General features: G+C 42.0%; 1 protein-coding gene across 13 annotated transcripts in view; it reads right to left on the reverse strand.

Moving 5' to 3' along the window:
* LOC133749531 (zinc finger protein OZF-like) overlaps window positions 1-19,995 on the reverse strand; it is a 63,749-nt gene that overhangs the window by 19,213 nt on the left and 24,541 nt on the right. For 3 of the 13 annotated variants that reach the window (XM_062178723.1, XM_062178714.1, XM_062178720.1), the window contains one exon: window positions 6,795-7,037. The exons of 7 other annotated variants lie outside the window; for them this stretch is intronic. The gene's annotated coding sequence lies outside the window, so the exon portion shown is untranslated. Of the gene's footprint in view, window positions 1-5,970; window positions 7,038-8,893; window positions 9,169-17,352; window positions 17,487-19,995 lie in introns of those variants that run through there. 3 more of the 13 variants (XM_062178716.1, XM_062178715.1, XR_009864591.1) reach the window with 3 other exon arrangements.

Genomic DNA, 19,995 nt, shown 5'->3' on the forward strand with positions numbered 1-19,995 from the left:
CTTCAGGCTAGGACATTAATCCACTGCACCACAGCACCAGCCCCAAAATATGTTATTTTAAATACTTAAATTAAAATTCAGAATCATTACACATGTAAAGAAAATTTGACTCACTGGAAGAAATCTGTGTGAAGTCAGCTGTTGCAAGTGGCAGTAAGATGATTAAACAATGTCTAAATATCTTGGAATATGTAAAGGACAACATAAAAATGATGTAAAGAATGACAGATGTAGATTACCAGTAGAAAAGTAAACTAAAAAGCTTCCGAAACACATGAAACAATTTAGAAAGGAATGTAACATACATGGGTGCTTCAACATAATTTGGGGACCAACACTGTGGTGTAGTGGGTTAAGCCACCATCTACAGTGCCAGCATCCCATATGGGCATTGTTTCAAGTCCCAGCTACTCCACTTCCAATCCACCTCCCTGCTGCTGTGCCTGGGAAAGCAGCAGAACATTGTTCAAGTCTTTCAACTTCCGTACCCACATGGGAGACTAGGAAGAAGCTCCTGCCTTCTACCTTCGTATTGGCCCAGCTTTGGCCATTGTGGAGTAAACCAGAGGATGAAACATTCATTCTCTTGCTCTCTCTCTCACTTTCAAACTTAAAAAAAAAAAAAGGGCAGGCCAGCGTTGTGGCATAGTAGTCTAAGCCTCTGCCTGCAGAGCTGCCATCCCATATGGGCACTGATTGTATACTGGCTGCCCCTCTTCTGATCTAGCTCTCTGCCAATGGCCTGGGAAAGCAGTTGGTTGGAAAATAGCCCAAGTACCTGGGCTCCTGCACCAGTGTGGGAGACCCAGAACTAGCTCCTGGCTCCTAGCTTTAGATCAGCACAGCTCAGGCCATTGGGGGAGTGAACCAGCAGATAGAAAACCTCTCTATCTCTCCCTCCATCTGTAACTCACAAATAAATAAAATCTTTAAAAATTTAAGTTTTACAGCTGTAAAATATAGTTACTTGTAGGCTAAACAACACATTGGAAAAGGACAAAAAAAATTGAACTTGAAATATGGTAGGACTTTAATTTACTCCCAAAATGCATGTGTTAGAAACTTAATCCCCAAGGCAACAGCTCCTGTCTCTAGGAATGGGTTAACACAACTGTAAAAAACTTAAGGCTATGAATACCACTCTTGATTTCTCTCATCATGTGATGTCATCTACCATGTTATGATATAGAACAATGGCACTTGCCAGACAACATGGCTTGACTTTAGACTTCTCAGCCTTCAGACTCTAAATAATAAATTGATTTGAAGCATGCATGTGGGGACAGGTTATGCCACCACTAATAAATCCAACAGCACAGATCAGAGTGCTGATTTGAGTCCTGGACGCTCAGCTTCAAATTCAGCTTCCTGTTATGCATCTGGAAAAGCAGTGGATAACGGCCAAGTACTTGGGATTTTGATGCCCATGTGGAACACCCAGATAGAATTCCTGATTCTTGGCTTTTCTTGCCCTCAATTAGTTGTTTCAGACATTTGCTGAGTGAAACAGTGGGTGGAAGATTTGTGTGTGTGTGTGTGTGTGTGTTTTCCACTCTATTGCTCTATTAAGGAAATAAGTGAAACCTGAAAATGTTTTCCTTCTTAAATTACCAATTGTAATATTTTTTCAGCAATATAAAACAGACTATGGCACAAAATAGATGAACAGATTTTATTTTTTTGACAGGCAGAGTGGATAGTGAGAGAGAGAGAGAGAGAGAGAGAGACAGAGACAGAGAGAAAGGTCTTCCGTTTAGCCGTTGGTTCACCCTCCAATGGCCGCTGTGGCCGGCGCATTGCGCTGATCCAAAGCCAGGAGCCAGGTGCTTCTCCTGGTCTCCCATGCGGGTGCAGGGCCCAAGGACTTGGGCCATCCTCCACTGCCTTCCTGGGCCATAGCAGAGAGCTGGCCTGGAAGAGGGGCAACCGGGATAGAATCCAGCACCCTGACTGGGACTAGAACCCGGTGTGCCGGCACCGCAAGGTAGAGGATTAGTCTGTTAAGCCACGGCGCTGGCCTACTTGCTATTTTTATAGCATGCATTTTCAATGAAATTTTAAACCAGTTTTAAACATGAACTACAAAATTTGGTGCACCAAAAGAAAAACAAAACAAAACAAAACAAAAAAACACCTTTCCATGTACCCTCATAAGTGCAACTGAAGTTTCACAAGGAAAAAAAGAAATGAAACAAAATGAAACACCCCAAATTTTTAGATTTGTTGGGACTGAGATGCCATCTGGATAACTACAAAAAGTATTCAACAGGGAGTAGAAAAGCTGTGGAGGAGACCCTACTGGAAGGAAGCAGGTGTGTCAGCCCACAGAGGTTAGAACTGTTGAGAATTGCAGGGAGGAATGAATGGGACAACAAATGCAATGTCAGAGTGGGTGACATAAGGAGAAAAAAATCTGAATTCAAGTAGAATGACAAGAAATCATCAGTGAGATAATACATGAGGGTACAGATAACTCTCTTACATGATGATTTCATTTTCTAATTCCCAGAAGTTGAATGGATGTTTCATATCGTAGGTCTATTTTCAGATTTCTGAAGTATCTATCACCATACTGTCTTCCACAGTGGCTGGACCAGTATACATTCACACCAACAGTGGATCAGCATATCTTTTTCCCCACCATCCTTGCCAGTAGCTGTTTGTTGATGTTGGTATGAAAGCAATTCTAACTGGAGTGAGGTAAAGTATCATGTAGTTTTGGTTTGCATTTCCCTGATGGCTAGTGATCATGAGCATTATTCCATGTGTCTGTACATCATTAGGATATCCTGTTAAAAAACATTTTCCAATAAATCTGACCACAATGGAATGAAGCTGGAAATCAACAATTCAAGAATTTCTAGAACATATGCAAACACATGGAAACTGAATAATATGCTCCTGAGTGAATAGTGGGTCATAGAAGAAATCAAAAGAGACATAAAAATTTCTGAAAATAAATGAAGATGGCAATATATCATATTAAAACTTAAGCAGTGTTAAGAGAGAAGTTTATTGCAGTTGGTGCCTACATCAAAAATTGGAAAGACACTAAATAAATGAGCTATCAGTGCATCTCAAGGATCAAGAAAAACAAGAAGCCAAAGCCAAAATTAGTAGGAGAAAAGAAATAATTAAACTTGGAGAATAAAGTTGGAACAAAAAAAAAATAAAAAATCAACAAAACGAAGAGCTGGTTTTTTGAAAAAACAAAGAAAATTGATAACACTATTTGCTCACTAACGTCAACAAAGAAGATAGAGAAGACTCAAATCAATAACACCAGAGATGAAGAAGGAAATGTAACAACAGATATCACAGAAATAAAAAGAACCATTAGGGATTACTTCAAAGAGCTGTATGCCAAAAAATTGAGAAACTAGAAGAAATTGATAGATTCCTGGACCACTGAAAAGGGCTTCTAATGCCGTCTCTCTTTCAATGCCTTTAGGAATTCCTAAGACCCATATGTTGGATCATTTGATAGTATCCAATAAACCTCCAACATTATTTTTAATTTTTCTAATTTCTTTTTTTTTGGGGGGGGGTGTCTAAAATTTCCAGAGATTTTCTTCTAACTTGGATATTCTTTCTTCTGTCTCACTGAGTCTGTTGTTAAGGCTTTCCATCACATTTTTTATTTTTTCTCTTGAATTTCATTTCCATAATTGCATTTTGATTTCTCTTGAAAATCTCAATTTCTTGGGAAAAATTGTTATTCATGTCATTACAGATTCTTTTTTTTTTTTTTTTTTTTTGACAGGCAGAGTGGACAGTGAGAGAGAGAGACAGAGAGAAAGGTCTTCCTTTGCTGTTGGTTCACCCACCAATGGCCGCTGCGGCCGGCACACCACACTGATCCGAAGGCAGGAACCAGGTGCTTCTCCTGGTCTTCCATGGGGTGCAGGGCCCAAGCACTTGGGCCATCCTCCACTGTACTCCTGGGCCACAGCAGAGAGCTGGCCTGGAAGAGGGGCAACCGGGACAGAATCCGGTGCCCTGACCGGGACTAGAACCCGGTGTGCCGGTGCCATAAGGCAGAGGATTAGCCTATTGAGCCGCGGCGCGGGCCACAGATTCTTTTAATTCACGGATTTGCTTCTGTATACTCCTGTGTAATCCTATGATTAATATTTTGAATTCTGTTTCCAGCATTTCTTCAATCTCTCTATCTTCACATTCTACAACTGAAGTGTTGTTCTGTTCCTTTGGGGGTGTCATGTTGTCCTTCTTATTCTGTTACTTGAATTTCTGCAGTTATCTGTAGGCATTTGTGGAGATATTCTTTTTTTTTTTTTAATTTTCTCCCCTCTGATGACTTTATCTTTGGACTATACCTCTGTGGTTTAATAGAGTGCTCCTTCAGTAAATACCCAGAAGCATGTGCTAGGTGTGCCCAGAGAGCTCTGTTCAATGTAGTATTTAAGGTGACACCCAAGTTGAGCATGGTAGATATCTTTTTATCAGAGGGGAGGATTTGATGAGCTCTGTTGGCATGGTCTCAACCTCAACTCCTCTCCTCCAAAGTGACCAATGCCCAGGCACTAGCCCCAGTGGGTGTAATATTCATCCACACTGCCACAAGGACCACACAAAGGATATGTAGAGTACTCAGTGTGAGCATGGATCCTGCAACAATGACCTACCCCAGGCAATCAGGGATCCCCGAGAATATAGAATTGCCTACAGTAACTGTCCAGGGACCCAGCATCCCACACAGAGAGAGTGTTTCCACAGTCCCAGTACACAAGGCTCTGAAAGTCACAGTCACCAAGGATCCACTCTGCTCTGCCAGTCTATCTTGTCCACAGAGAGGCGGAGATGCTCCCATAGCTAGCTGCCTGTAGGTATTCCACCCAGGCAGCCCAAGCCCCAGAGCCTGTGACATGCTGGGAGGCTGGGGACACCTCACAGTCCTATGTAGGCACCCAGGCCCCTGTCAATCCTCCCAGCCAGACTCAGGAGTCTCTTCTTTGCTGTGTGCTGGGTGTGTGCAGCTGTTATGTATTTCCAAAATCCCTCTCTCAGCTAGTTGTAGGATGCCATTATGGGGGTTGGGAAGAGAGAAACATGTCTCTTTTTCTCTAGGTTGGCCTGTACACTGTCCCCCACAGAGCTTCAGGCTGTATTCAGACACAGTTCTCCCCAGAGCTTTATCACCAGTAATGGGCTGCTGCAGTCTGTTCTCACTTCACTCTCCAAAGCTGGTGCTGAGGCTCTTGGCTGCTTAGGACCTGTGCTGTGTGTGTCCATGCTCCTGCTACAAGTCACAGCCTCCACATAGATTCACAGCATCCCTCTAACATCCACAGAGTTTCCACTGCGGTTTTATCCCTAATTCTTCCCTGAGATTGCACTCTCTCCACTTTTTTTTTTTTTTTTTTTTTTTTTTTTTTTTTTTTGCTATCTTCCTCTAGACTAGAGCAGTAACTGCCATCCCTATTCTGCCTTCTTGGAATATCCTTCTAATTCTTATAACCATGACAACTTTACTTTATATGTTTCTTATATGTATTCAGACATTGAATTATATTTACTTTTACTTTTTCATTTTACTTAATAAAACCTCATAAATCTCCTAAAATATAATGTAACACAAGCAAATAAATAAATAAATAAAACTTATTGGAGATGTATTCATTTTTCTTTGATCTTAGAAACATGTAGAGGTCTCTAAAATTACACCTGGAAGAGAAAGTGAATGGAGGGAGTAGTGAAAACTGGTCTGGCTTGTGCCTAGATTCCAATGTGCTAAGTAAAATCAAGACAGGAATGATTATAGAATGATAAGCACATTAGTTGGAAAAAAGCTTTACACATGAGAAGGGGCAGGAAAGTCTTCCTTGAAAGAGCACAGGCAATTCCATCAATCTGCAAAAACTAAACACAATTTACCATTGGATTAATGAAAACATTTATTTGCTGCTTATTTTGTAAAGAAATAATTTATGATTTTAAGCACAATTGTTCAAGTAAATTACTAATGAAAGATCATGTTGTTACTAAAATCTATACAACAGAAAAATAATTGGGAGACATTAACTATTCTCCTATTAATACAGATACAATACATAGGACTCTATATTAGTATTTTTACTAAATCATCTGATTTTTATATACCCAAAATTCCATAGAAAGTATGTATCTTATGATCTGAATTTTTTGCTCACAATTTATAGGAAACATATTTATAATACATTTTATATAGAAAGTACATTCAGTCTTACCTCTCACTTCTAAATAACACAAACACAAATCTCACAAAACATTTCCGCTTATGTCTTTATCCTCCTCCAATTATGCCACAGTCTCAGCTCTATAGACGACCTGGGTTGATACCAAAGCCTATCTCTCTGCTAAAATAGAAAAGGGAGCAGCATTTGCAGATGTAGCAAAAACTGTCTTCAAAAATCGTCCCACAGCACAAGCAGACCAGGTCATTAGATATTTCAAGGCTTGTATGTCAAGTATTACAAAATTCCCGCATCTCAGAACCAGATACTTGGCCCAGTAACCAATATGCCACTCCTAGACAAGGTCCATTTTTGCACTACAAGGGCCCTATTTCAGGGCAACATTATACTGAGGGACTTTCTTCCTGAGCTTTGTGCTCTAATGATCAAGATTACTGGCCCTTCAGAACACCAGGCTGAGTTAATCACTACATTTCCCCCTAGGCTAACAGTAAACTCACACAACCTATCTTGTTCATAGGCACCCATTCTCTTTGTGCCAACTTTATGCTCAACTCCCAGTTCTATAAGTGCCATCCCTCCACATGCACGGATTCTTACCCTGGGAACATGCCTTGGAAACTAAAACAAAATGTCTGCTTCCAAATGCATATAAAAATTCTATTGACCCCTTCTGTACTGTCTGGGAAGGGAGTCACAGGGCATTGTTCTTGATTCCCAGTGTAACTTAAATGGAAGCTGTCACAATGTCCAGAACCTTTGATGTCCTACAAATGAAGGAGGAGAATGTCCTCAAATTCCTTGCAGCAGGAACCCACCTAGGTGGCAAATGCAACAGTGCATCTACAAAAGAAAAAGTGATGTTAGAATACTGAAAGGAGGGCAAGAGGCATCTACATCATAAATGTGAAGAGGTCCTGGGAGAAACTTGTGTTGGCAGCTTATGCCATTCTTGCCATTGAAAACCCTGCTGGGGCCAACACTGTGGTGTAATAGGTTAAGCCTTTGCCTGTGGCACCAGCATCCCTGATGGACTCTAATTTGACTCCCAGCTGCTCCTATTCTGATCCAGCTCTCTGCTAATTGTCTAGAAAAGCAACAGAAGATGGCCCAAGTGCTTGGGTTCCTGTGCCCATGTGGGAGACCTGGAAGAAGTTCCTGGTTCCTGGCTTCAGATCAGTTCAGCTAGCAATTGCAGTCATTTGGGGAGTGAAGCAACAGATGGAAGACCGTTTGTCTGTCTGTAACTCTGCCTGTCAAAGAAATCTTTAAAAGAAAAAAGAAAAAAAAAAAAAAAAAAAAGAAAACCCTTCTCCTGTCAGTGTGATATCCCCCAAGAACACTGGCCAGACAGATGTGAAGTTTATTGCTGCAACTGGAGCCACTCCTATTGCTTGCTTCACACCCAGACCCAAGCAGCCTTTCAGGAGCCACATCTTCAGGTGGTTACTGATCCCAGGGTGTCACAAGCCTCTTACAGAGGCATCTTACGTGAACTTGCCTACCACTGCTCTATGTAATGCCAACTCTCCTCTCTTCTATGTGGACACTGCCATCCTATGCAATAAGGGAGCCCACTCAGTGGGTCTTAAGTGGTGGATGCTGGCCTGAGAAGTTCTGCACATGTGTGATACAATCTCCCACGAACACCCATGGGAAATCATACCTGATCTCTACTTCTCCAGAGATTCTGAAGACACTGAAAAAGAAGAGCAGGCCACCACTGCAAATGCTGTGACCAAGGGAGAATTTCAGGGTAGATGTACTGCCCCAGCTCCTGAGTTTACTGCTACTCAACCTGAGGTTGCAGACGGATCTGAAGGTATACAGATACCTTCTGTGCCTATTCAAGAGTTCCCTATTGAAGACTGGAGTGCTCTTCACCACTGAGACTGGGTCACAGCTCCCAGTGCTCAGGATACAAAAGGTAATAACAACTACTGAGTGGTCTTTAGCTGCTCTTCCCAGTCTCTGAAGCAAAAATGGAAATGAGGTTGATGGAAAATAAACACTAGTTTCTAAAAAAATAATTTTTTTTCTACAGACTGGTTCTTATAGTTACCCACAAACATTTTATTCTTTATGAAAATAAAACACCAGGAGTAATCCAAATTAACCCTAACAACTACTACAACCCCTCAGGGATGCCCAATGGAAGATACACTAAACATCTAGGAGAATGAACCAACACCAGGAGGCACTTACATTTACCAACATCTGTTTTCCCTCCATCTGACAGCTTGCTTATATAAACCGAATTGTGTGTGTGTGTGTGTGTGTGTGAGAACAACACTTAACTCTGCAGCCCGAACCAAGTAGCCTGGAATTTGTACTCTTATCTGTCTCCCAATGTTAGTGTAGCTTTCAATAAAACCAATTTCTACAGGCTTCTCTAACCATAAATATTCACCACAAAATAGCTGTCACCCTAATACAACTGTTAGCCAGCTAAAAAATTGACATTAGGGTAGGAATGTGAGGAAATAGTTGATATTTGGAAAGGCAGGTTTAGGGAGATAGGGAACAAATAATTAGTTTCTATGGTGGCACCAGCAAGGAGCTGCAAGATATATGCATATGCCTGTATCCAGCTAATGTTAACTATTTTCTACTCAGTAATTCAAAACAAGTCCCTAAGAAAGTAAAAGGACATGCGAAGGGAAAGAATCAAAAGACTAGGGACTGGCGCCATGGCTCACTTGGTTAATCCTCCGTCTGTGGCATCGGCATCCCACATAGGCACTGGATTCTAGTCCTGGTTGCTCCTCTTCCAGTCCAGCTCTCTGCTGTGGCCCAGGAGGGCAGTGGAGGATGACCCAAGTGCTTGGGCCCCTGAACCGGCATGGAAGACCAGGAAGGAGCACCTGGCTCCTGGCTTCGGATTAGTGCAGCACCAGCCGTAGCAGCCATTTGGGGAGTGAACCAACAGAAGGAAGACCTTTTTCTCTGTCTCTCTCACTGTCTGTAATTCTACCTGTCAAATTAAAAAAAAAAAAAAAAAAAAAGAAAAGAGAATACTAATAGGGAAACAATGGGTCCTATAATTAACTGCCAGATCCTGACTTTACCCCACAAGAACGTATGAATGCAAAGAATAAGGAAGTGGTTATATCTGATCTAATAGCCATGACTACTTTCCAAAACATATGTAAGGATTAACAGTCCCCCTGACACCAGAGCAACCAAAAGGCAGGAAGTAGCTTGTTTTTTGTCCCCTATATAAAAACCCATACCCTATTCTTTCTGGAATTCTCCATTCCCCTTCTGATTAACAAGAGTTTCTCACTGTTAAGTAACTTTATTAAGCTGTCTTCTCTCCTGTTCATTGACCTCATAGTTTGTCATGGAGAAAACACACTCCCAGAGTTCGGGGGTGGATGCAACAGGAAAACTTGCTACATTTCTCTACTACTATCAGACTCTTTCTAAAGATATTCAAGACAGCTTAGATGAAATATTTCAAGGCCTTTTTAAGGTTAAAGACCAAGTTGACTCCTTGGCAACAATATCTTTACAAAAGCAACAGAGTTTAGACCTGACAACAGAAAAAGAGGGTCTCTGCTTATTTTTAAAGAAAAAAATGTTACTTTTATGTGAATCAATCCAGGCTTGTTTGTGATGTTCCTCAGAAGCTGACGGGGCACCCAAAGTTTGACAATGGACATCTGGCTCTTGAAACAACTGAGTTCAAAAGCTGGTTACCACGGCTTGCACCACTTCTCACTCTCTCATAACAATTTTTTTTTTTTTTTTTTTGTCTCTAGGGTCATGCCTCTTTCAGTTACTGGAAACCTCACTCAAACTTATATCCATAGCATCCATCTGCTATAAAGCACCTAATCCCAGCACTGGGAGAGGGAGGTATCACTCCCCTAACCACACTCCCTCTCAGCAGGACACAGCTATGGAGACTGCTGGAATCCTCATTCCCTGGTTCCTCCCTCCCCTAGGACCCTTTAATATGTAACAACAATTTTTTTTTTTTCTTCAGGCCACTGAGGCATGAGTAGTTAAGCCCAAACACAATGAAAGCAGGTATAGATAATCTAAAATTTAGTGGTTTATTGTCCAGCAAAGCCCCTGACCTGGGACATTCCAAACTGCTAAGACAATCATTGCAAACCTCAGCAAACAGCATTTCTGCACACACAGCTGCCCCACTCGACTTTTAACAGTGTCCATGTGGCACACTGAGCATCCACATGATGTCTCCCAACACTTTAAAAAGGGATTCTGCCAACTGCCCAAGAAAAATGAAGTTTGGCTTCAAATCCCATGCCCTCTGTCTAGGTAGGCTGAACCCCCATTCTCTTTAACCAACTATTGTATTCCCCCATATAAAACTTTTCTGCCTTAGTCATCCCTGTGCATCTCTGAACCCTAAAATCCTAAAACCAAACAGCAAACAAAAATATTTCAAAATTATCTTTGAATGGAATAAAGTGATTCTGAAGACTATTCTTATACATAATTTCTTATACATAATATTCCCTGAATGAAAAGGATTATGGTCCAAAAAGTGAGAATGTATATTACTTTGTTTAATCAACATGTCTATTTTATATCATACTTATTTTTCCATGAAATGTTTTTTAAAAGACACTTAATCTTCTTCTCTATAACATGTCATTGCATGTTTCTTAAAATGACATTTTATCCCATTATATATTTTCACATGTGGCATAGTATGTCAGACCACCACTTGGAATGCTTGTATCCCATATTGAAATGACTGGGATTGAGATGCACTTCTGCTTCTGTTCCAGCTTCCTAATGATGCACTTGGGAGGTAGCAAATGGTGGCCCAAGTACTTGGGTTCCTGCTTTCACATGGGACACCTGGATGAAGTTTCTGGCATCTGGCTTCAACCTGGCCCAGCACTTGCTGTTGTAGACATAACACATTTTAACTTATTTGAATGGCAAAGCAACAGTGATAGATGGACAGAGATCTTTCATCCACAGATTCACTACTCAAATTCTCACAATGCCCATGGTTGAGCCAGACCAAAGCTAGAATTCTGGAACTCCAACCCGGGCAGCAGAAATCTAAGTATTTGATCCATTACCTGTTGTCTCTCTGGGTATGAATTAGTAGGAAATGGATCAGGGACAGAACTAGGACTCAAAATAACACTCCAAAATGAAGTATGTGTGTCTCAAGCACCATCTTAACTGTGATACCAGACTTTTCAAAGATATTTATTTATTTGAAAGTCAGAGTTAGAGAGAGAGAGGGAGAGCCAGAGAGAGAAAAAGAGAAACAGAGAAAGACCTTCCATCTGCTGCTTTACTCCCCAGATGGCTGCAATGGGCAGCGCTGGGCCAGGTTGATCCCAGGAGCTAGCAATTCTTTGGGGTCTCCCATGTGGGTGGCAAATAGCCCAAGCACTTAGGCTATCTTCCGTTGCTTTTCTCAGGCCATTATCAGGGAGCTGAGTCAGAAATGAACAGCCAGGAGAGAAACCGGTGCCCATATGGGATGCTGGCATCACAGGCGGCAGCTCTGCCCATTATACCATAACACTGTTCCCAAATGGGGACTTTTAAGCTGATCACCATCATTTTATCAAATTCTCAAGATGGCTCCACTTAACCTGAATTCCTGCTTTAGCAGGGAACACTTTGTTGTCAATTGGCTGGGCAACAAACATTCACAAACAACCAAGTACTATCTGGGTGCACACTGGATGCTATGTTGAGGGCTGAGGCCCAAACTGCCTCTTGGAAGCACATGTAAACATAAGGGTACTTCGAAAGTGTGTGGAAAACTGAATTAAGATAAACCTATGTTGTGTATAAAATGGAAACTGCATATTTTTTCATGATGCACATTTTGAGGAACTTTTGTTAAGAAGCCTTTGTAATTACATGCCAAGTGCTTTAAGGAATAAGGGCCAGTTTCTCTGGAAAGTAATATAAAGAGGGACAGAAAGACGGAAGGGTGACCCTGAATTAGGTTGGAGGTGACACCAAAGAATGACTACTGAAAGTGTATTTAGTAGATTGTGATGAGATGAAGATCAGGAATTGCCAGTGCTATCATCATATGTATGGCTGGTGCATAGCCCAGCTCTGCACGGCTTATTAAAAGTAAGAGCACGGTGTGATGGGGCAGGCCTTTAAGCTAGTGTTTAAAATACTGGTTTGATCAGCAGTGACAATTATTTCCTTAAGAGACTGCTTAGAATAGTTTCATAAATGCATTTAATTGCTCATTATACTTCCTAACAGCATCCCCAATCCGAGTTGCTCCCCTGAAAGCTAATCAGTAAGATTCAACTGCTTGGCTCATGCAGCTGGCCCACACATAGGCCTATGCAGGCCACATTTGCTCTTCCCTGATGGCTTAGTAACAGAAATTCTACTGCACTCGATGGCTACTGAGGGTAAATGAGAGTGAGTGTGTCCTGGCAGATTCCCATCTCCCATGCTTCCACTTTCACACACTTCTTAAGTGGCCTCTAATCCTCATGGGAGAATTTAATCTGCTCATCTGTACACAACAACTTGCTTTGCTGAGAACTGGTTGCTGTCCCAAGGAAAAGACTTCAAAATCTTTTAAAGCTTTTCTGACAGGAGCCATGAAATCGTGCTTTATTCAGAGTGCACTCAATTTGAAACTCAGGGGTTTCAGGACTCAGAAATCACCCACTTCATGTAGCACTTAAACTGGGAAAACTACTTCCTTGTCTTCTATAAGTCCCTCCCCTGGTCTCTGTGCTAAGTTTCTTTTTTTAAAGAACAAACTATATATATTGGAGTGGCAGAGTTAGAGGGAGAGGGAGATAAAGAGGTCTTCCATCTGCTGGTTCACTCCCCGAGTGGCCCCAACGGCCAAAGATGGGCTGATCCAAAGCCAGGAGCCCAGAGCTTCTTCCAGGTCTCCCACATGGGTGCAGGGACTCAAGCATTTGTGCCATCTTCCTCTGCTTTCCCAGGCCATTAGCAGGGAGCCAGATCAGAAGTGGAGCAGCTGGGACATGTAACTGGCACCCATATGGGATGCTGGCATTGCAGCTGGAGGCCTAACCTACTACACCACAGTGCTGGCCCCTGTGCTAAGTCTCTATACACTGTTGGGCCTTTTTGAACTTACTTCTTTCTTTTCTCTCTTGCTCACATACACACTTATCTTAGCAAGAAAACCAAGGAAAATAGGAAGTGGCCAGCTCTTCCCTAAAGATAAAAAGCTGTCTCAGCTGCACCTTCTCACAGGTCCATAATGATCATTGCTGGGGCCCAGAAATCCTGATTGGTCTATGTAAGGGCCAAATAATTTACAGAGCCAAACAATTATAATTACATCCTCATCAAGGCATTTAATTAGGCACAAGATAAGAGGCTTCTGGACTCCTAGGAACCCTTGCAGAGAAAATTGGGAATGACCCAGAAACTAGCTACTTTAAGTCTCAAGGAAGCACAAACCTCAGCAAATAGAGGGAGAGAAAATTTCATTTCCAAAATCCAGGCAAAGAGTTAGGCTGAGAGAAAATTTTAGCACTTTCTCTTTCTAAAGTTCTCTTCTTAATATTTTCCTCTTTATACTTGGAAATCTAATTAACTAAAAGTGAAGAAAATTGGCTCAGGAGAAAAAAATCCTAACAGTGTAAAGGCCCAAAGAGTTACCCCTCTTCTAAGGAATCCTGTTAGTTGTGGCTGGGATCACACAGAAGCTTCACTGACCATTATCTGAGGTATCCTCATGTCTTGTTAACCCCAATGTTCACCACTTACCAAGAGACCACCATGAATCAGGAGCCATGCTCTACATATATCACCGCACGTAATTCATTCAATAAAACAGAGGGGGTGAATTAAGCCAGTCCCATTGTACAGAAGAAAAAACCAAGGCCCAAAGGGTTTAAATTCCCTGTCCCAAAAGCAACGTAGCTAAGAAGTGCCAGAGCTGCAATTAAAAGCAGATTAGTGGAACTCCAAATTCTGGACCCAATACCATGTTGTGCAGCACCTTGTCTGTCACAGGTGCATCTTGTTTTGTTTTAGGGGTTTTGTGGCATTGAGTGGTTTATAAATTTTATTTCTTCAGTATTCCTTGAGGACCTAGTATGGGAAAGCTACTATGGACATTTTAAAAAGCATAAGACCTGATTCCTTCCCTCATCTCTCACTCTGACTATTGCAATAGCCTGTTTACAAATCTGTTGCCAACACTTTTTTTTTGGACAGGCAGAGTGGACAGTGAGAGAGAGACAGAGAGGAAGGTCTTCCTTTTGCCGTTGGTTCACCCTCCAATGGCCGCCGCGGTAGCGCGCTGCGGCGGGCGCACCGCGCTGTTCCGATGGCAGGAGCCAGGTGCTTCTCCTGGTCTCTCATGGGGTGCAGGGCCCAAGCACTTGGGCCATCCTCCACTGCACTCCCTGGCCACAGCAGAGAGCTGGCCTGGAAGAGGGGCAACCGGGGCAGGATCGGTGCCCCGACCGGGACTAGAACCCGGTGTGCCGGCGCCGCAAGGCAGAGGATTAGCCTGTTGAGCCACAGCCCCGGCCGCCAACACTTTTTCTAGTTCAACCCATTATTCATGTAGCAGTCACAGTATTCTTTAATTTTTCAAAAGATCTATTTATTTGGAAGGCAGGGTAAAAGAAAAATTTTTGCATTCACTGGTTCACTTCCCAAATGGGTGCAACAGCAGAGGCTGTGCCAGGTTGAAGTCAGAAGCCAAGGACTCCATCTGGGTCTCCAAGGTGGGTGGCAGAAACTCAAGTACTTTAGCCATCATCCACTGCTTCCCAGGAAAATGAGCAGAAGGATGAAATGGAAGTGGAGTACCCAGGATTTGAACCAGCACTGTCATGAGATATGGGTGTCTGAAGCTGAAGCTATAGTCTAATCTTCTGTGCCACAATTCTCACCCCCAGAGTAACCTTGTTAAATGAAAGAAAACTCACTTTCTGCTTCTTCCTCTTTACAATAATCTATGGCTTTCCATTACAATTGGAATAAAATCCAAGCTCTTGATGGTCTAAAAATATCAGGAAGGTTTGCCTCCTCTCCATCTCATCTACTACCACATGCCTCAATTCACACTCTCACGGCCTTCTCTTTACTCCTCAAATGTGCCAAGACCCCTACTTTCAAATCCTTACACAGTTGTCTCCTGCTCATCACATTTCAATTGGAAATCATTTCCAAGGGCATACCAAGCTTATTTGGCCTAGTTTTTTTTTTTTTTTCTTTGATGACAAATCATTACATAAAATCAGTCATAATTATTTTCTCGATAAATTCTTTAATTTTAACAGAAGCAATTAATGACCTAAAAGAAACTTTCATTTTTAAAGTATTCAAATTTAATATACTATCTACAAAGCAAACTAAAATTTGCACATACCAAACAAAAATACTATACTCTGCAGCTGAGTTGGTTTGCTTTAAAATATAATCAAAGGGGTGTGCATTTGGCATAGTGGTTAAGGTACCAGAAGTGGACACCACATCCTACATCAGAGTGCTGTGTTTGGGTCCTTGCTCTGCTTGCAATTCTAGTTTCCTGGGAAGCATCAGGTGATGAATCAAGTATCTGGGTTCCTGCCATCCACATGAGAGACTTAGATTTAGTTCCTGGCTTTGGCCTGGCCCAGGTCCCAGTTGTTGGGGCACTTGCAGAGAGAACCAGCAGATGGGATACCAGTTTTTCTCTCTGGATGAATGCAAGCATATGTAGTATCACAGCTGTTGGAGATAAAACCTTAGTCCCAGGGACCAACCAATTCTGAAATACTACTCTCAAATCTAACTAAATCTGCAATTTCAGGGGTCCACGGTGTATATTATGTGCATTAAAGTTACAACATATATATCAAAACTTAAGTAACCACAGCAATTTTTAAACCCTAGATAAACCAAATTTTTTTTAGGAGAGAAATATTTTACAATGGTCATTGTTTAAAATTGCCAGTATATGATATATAGGAACAGGCCAAATATTACTTGTTCCTTTGGTTTGTTTAAAAAACATTCTTTTATTTATTTGAAAGGCAGAGTTACAGAAAGAGAGAAGAGAGACAGAGAGAGAAATCTTCCATCCACTGGTTCACTCCCCAAATGGCCACCATGGCTAGGGCTGAGTCAGACTGAAGCCGGAACCTAGAGCTTCTTCTAGGTCTTCCAAATGGAGGCAGAGGCCAACTACTTGGGCCATAGTCCTCTGTTTTCCCAGGCATGTTAGCAGGGAACTGGATAGGAAGTGGAGCAGCCAGGCTGGGACTTGAACCAGTGACCATATGGGATGCTGGCATCATGGGCAACAGATTTACCTGCTATGCCATGCCAGGCCTATTATATTGGTTTTTTTTAAACGTTTCTTTTATCTACTGGAAAGGCATAATGAGAGAGGTGGTTGACTTTCCAAATGGCCACAATAGCCATGGCCAACCCAGACTGAAGCCAGGAATCAGGAACTCCACCTGAATTTCCCACACTAGTAGCCATAAGCCACTGCCTTCCAGGATACATCAGGAAGCTAGATTAGAAAAAAGCTGCAGGGACTTGAATTGGCACCCCAATAGGGAAAATGGGCACTCTGAGTGGTGACAACCTGCTGCTGTACCACAGTACCTGTCCCACTGATTGCTCTAAAATCCTTCTACAGAGTAGCAGCATCCTGCTCCCTTCCCCTGCACAGTCATTAAAAATAAATAAATAAATAAATAAAAATTGGTGTGTGTTGTTATGTGGGGAAATAGGGCATGAGCATGACAGCAGCATAAACATGGAGGAGGAAGTAAAACAATGGAGGTAAAATGTACCAGAAGCCAAGGGAGGGTAAATTTCAAGAAGGATGAAGTAGTTGGTTGTAACCTATACTACAGAGCACCCCCTCTTCTCTTGTCAAGGCCAATTGGTAACACAGTCCAGAGATCTCCTACTACATGGGGAGGTAAAATCAAAGTGCCTTTCTCTGGTCAAGATACAAATTAATTCAAAGGGGAAATTTTTTTTTGAGGGGGTAAAGATTTTATTTATTTATTTGAGAGGCAGAGTTACAGAGAGAGGGAAAGACACAGAGAAAGGTCTTCTATCCGCTGGTTCACTCCTCTTATGTATGCAACAGCTAGAGCTGGGCAGATTTGAAGCCAAGAGCCAGGAGCTTCTTCTTGGTCTCCCACATGGGTGCAGGAGTCCACACACTTACGTCATCTTCAACTGTTTTCCCAGGTCATAGCACAAAGTTGGATCAAAAGAGGAGCAGCCAGAACTACAACCGGTGCCCATATGGGATGTTGGTGCCACAGGTGGAAGCTTAGCCCACTAAGCCACAGCGCCGGCCTGCAAAGGGGAAATTTCTTACATTTGTTCTTAACCATACATTAGTGTCAAAGGCAGGAAGAGAGATGAGTACATGTGATATTCATGCAGTGTCACGTTTCTGTTCCTCAACCTTAATCCTGCATAGAAGTCAGCCAATGGCTAAATAACCTTGATGGTGCATGAAGAGGGAGGAGATTCAACTTGGGACACGGGTAGCAAGACGATCTCCTGGTCTGCCTCTTAGATGCCAACTTGAGGAAAGTTCTCAAAAATAACCACTCACAGAGCTGGTTAAATGCAATTACACTGACCACTCACATGTGCTTTCTATCCCATCTGTATCTTGCTCACTTAAAGAAACAGCAAGCACTTGACCACTTTTAAATCATTTCACTTTTTAAAAGATTTATTTATCATTTCTTTACTTGAAAGACAGTGAGGAGAAGAAAAACCAGAGAGAGACAAAGATTGTGTTCTTCTATCTGCTGGTTCTCTATACTCTCACAACAGGATGATACTTGGCCATGCTGAAGCCAGGGTCCAAGATCTCCCATAATGGTGCCAGGAATCTAAGTATTTGGGCCACCATATGCTGCTTCACAGGGTGTGTGTTAGCAGGAAGCTAGACTGGAGTGGACCCCAGAGTAGATCCCATGTATTCCATCATGGGATACAGACATCCCAAGAGGCAGCTAAACCCTCTGCAACACAACACCACCCCAAGTCTTTTCAATTTTAAACCCCCTTCTATAGGTAGGTCTCAATCTGTGATTTTTGGATGGTGAAATTGAAGTAACCATCACTTAACAGTTTTTCAACTTATTTATTACATAAAACATTTTGTAAGCAAAATCACTTTCCTAGCAACTGTGGCTACACTCCTATCCATTTCACTATTTAGAAGAAACATAATCAATTAGTAATTGGTTCTAGATGCAGAGGCATCATTTTTCTCTATTAATTCATCTCTTCAATTCTCAACCTTTAAATGCTAGGTTACAGGCCTTTACCATAATACTGACTTTCAAGTTATCTCTTTAAAGTCAATTTTTGTTTTACAATAGTTTTCAGATTTACAGAAAAAAAAAATGCAAGAGTAAAACGGAATTTATATATCCCTCACCCCCAGCTTCCACTCTTACTAACATATTAATATGGTACGCTTACCAACAACTAATGAAGCAATGTTGATAATATTTTTAAAAAATATATTTATTGGAAAGGCAGAATTACAGAGAGACAGAGAAAGAGAAAAAATCTTCCATCTGCTGGTTTACCCCCAATTAGCTTCAATGGCTGGGGCTGAGATAGGCCATAACCAGTAGCCCAAAATACCATCTGGGTCTCTCACATTGGTGGCCAGGGCCCATGTACTTGAACCACCTTCTGCTGCTTTCCCAGGAGCATCAGCAGAGAGTTGGATTGGAATTGAACAATCAGAACTTGCACCATCACCTATACAGGGTGCTGGCTTTGCAGGTGGTGAATTAACCCACTGGATCACAACACTGGCCCCAACATTGATATGTTATGAACTGAAATCCACATTTTACTTGCATTTGCTTAGCTTTTACTTAATGTTCTTTTTCTGTTCCAGGATCTCCGAATTGTAATTTTAAAATTAGAAACTATATCTTTTAGTTATAAAAACAATAAATGAAGGCAGCATAGTGGTGCTGCAAATTAACCTGTTGCTTACATGCCAGTATTCCATATCAGAAAGCCAGTTAGAGGACTGGCTGCTCTTCTTCTGATCCAGCTTCTTGTTAATGCAGTGGAAGATGGTCCAAATGGTTGGATCACTAACATGCAAGTGGGAAACTCATATGGGGTTCCTAACTCCTGGTTTCAGGCAGTTCCACCATAGATGTTGCAGCCACCTATCTCTCTCTCTCTCTACTTCCCTCTTTAAAACATAATACATGTGGGAAGAGCCAAGATGGCAGATAGTGAGGGTGCGCACCAATAGTCCGGGAAAAGATAGTTTAATAAAAGTGGAGTTACTGTAGTCTCAGGGAAAAGACTCAAGAAAAAAACTGCAGAGGAAACGCTTCCGGATCTAGTGGATGTGACACAGAGGACCTATAGGGAGCCCAGCCGTGGGAGCCCAGCTGCAGAATCTCGCCAGCACAGGAACGGGAGGTAAAACAAAAACCTCAGAAACCTGAGACATTGGCGGGGAAAGGCAAAAGGAGGCCTGAGACCCCACTGGGCAAAGTAAACCAGGCTGACTGGAGGAGAGAAAAAAAACGAATAAATCAGGGGAATTGGCACGGACACTAGCCTCTCTCTCCACTCACCTTACAAAGCCCAGCAGGCGCCATTTTACATATGTAAAGCGGCAACCCCAAGTAGCCAGCCAGAAAAATTTGACTCTGGTGGGGAGAAATAACAGGAGGTTAGAATCTAGTGAGGAGGAATCTGGAAAACATCATGCTGAGTGAATTAAGCCAGGACCAAGGAGACAAATATCATTTGTTTTCCCTGATCGCGACAACTGAGCACCAAAGGGGAAACCTGTTGAAGT

This window comes from Lepus europaeus, chromosome 20 (assembly GCF_033115175.1).
Source record: "Lepus europaeus isolate LE1 chromosome 20, mLepTim1.pri, whole genome shotgun sequence".
NCBI classification, from domain to species: Eukaryota; Metazoa; Chordata; class Mammalia; order Lagomorpha; family Leporidae; genus Lepus; species Lepus europaeus.